This window comes from Octopus bimaculoides, chromosome 18 (genome assembly GCF_001194135.2).
Source record: "Octopus bimaculoides isolate UCB-OBI-ISO-001 chromosome 18, ASM119413v2, whole genome shotgun sequence".
NCBI lineage: Eukaryota > Metazoa > Mollusca > Cephalopoda > Octopoda > Octopodidae > Octopus > Octopus bimaculoides.
This window is the reverse complement of record NC_068998.1, coordinates 48930046-48931260: the sequence shown is the minus strand read 5'-3', so window position 1 is coordinate 48931260 and position 1215 is coordinate 48930046. Positions and strand designations below refer to the sequence as shown.

The following is a 1215-nucleotide window of genomic DNA, read 5'->3' as shown; positions in this document are numbered from 1 at the left end:
ATTTTATAATAGTTTTCTAGCTGTATAAGACCCCTGCCACCTTCTGTGCGTTGTATATATAGTCTTTCTATGTCAGATTTTGGGTGGTGCATCCTATATCCTGTCATTATTTTTCTTGTTTTCCTGTCTATTTTAGATAGTTCGTTTAGTGTCCAGTTAAGGATGTTGTAGCTGTAGCTTATAACTGGGACAGCTAAAGTGTTGATACCCATTATCTTGTTTTTAGCATTGAGCTCTGTTTTTAGTATTGATCTAACTCGTCTATAGTACTCTTTCTTTATTTTTTCTTTCATTTGTGTATGTTGTATCCTATCTAGATTATTATTATTATCTTGGTTTGGCCCATGTTCGGTCTATTTTTGGTAGGATTGATGGGTGTGGAATGTGTAGGCTGGGGAGACACATGGATGGGGTAATATCTTAATCAATGTATACTGATTGAATAAACGATTTGCAGTTTTAATTATCGTCCCTGAAATTATGAGTTTGATTAAAGCTGAAGTAGAATTTTGGGTGACACAGAAATACATAGAAACAATAAATAAAATAATTGTTACTTAATATATTGCGCATGCGTACATGTTCAGAGTTCAAGTGTCGATTATATTAACTTTGCCTTTCATCCCTCTAGCATCGATAACATTAAGAACCGGTCAACTATCATGGTGAATGGTATCGACTATGACCCCTCCCCAAAACAACTGTGCCTACATTAGAAAATATATATTTTATAGCCTCTAGAAGAATTTCAGTTGTACCTACATTAAACGTAACTAACATTAAAGATAACAAACAAAGGAAACCAACATTAAAGGTAACTAAACGCCACTTACGAAGACCACTACCAGCAGGTTCAAAATCTTCCTTTAAGTTGTTAGTTCTGACTGGAGATTTCTTCGGTACTTGTAAATATTTCTGCAAGAGTTCTTCGACATTATTAATAATATCAGCTGGTTGCAAGCCCCTGAAATAGATAGATAGATATATAAAGAAAATGATAGATAGATAGATAGATAGATAGATAGATAGATAGATAGATAGATAGATAGATAGATAGATAGATCATCCTCATCCTTTAACGCCTGATTTCCATGCTGTCATGGTTTCACTGGAACTAGTAGGCTGGAGAGCTGCACTAGGTTACTTCCCCATGTGACATAGTTTCTGCAGTTGGATGCTCATATATATATATATATATATATATATATATATATA

At 33.9% G+C, this 1215-nt stretch overlaps 1 protein-coding gene and 1 long non-coding RNA gene across 2 annotated transcripts in view; both read right to left on the bottom strand.

The window, feature by feature from the left end:
* The window catches only part of LOC106877769 (uncharacterized), an 8241-nt gene extending 7277 nt beyond the window's left edge, over positions 1–964 (bottom strand). Inside the window, exon 1 of the long non-coding RNA XR_001410414.2 lies at positions 834–964. This is a non-coding gene — a long non-coding RNA (uncharacterized LOC106877769). The remainder of the gene's footprint in view (positions 1–833) is intronic.
* LOC106877747 (uncharacterized) overlaps positions 1–1215 on the bottom strand; it is a 260355-nt gene that overhangs the window by 161547 nt on the left and 97593 nt on the right. The gene's annotated exons all lie outside the window — the stretch shown is intronic.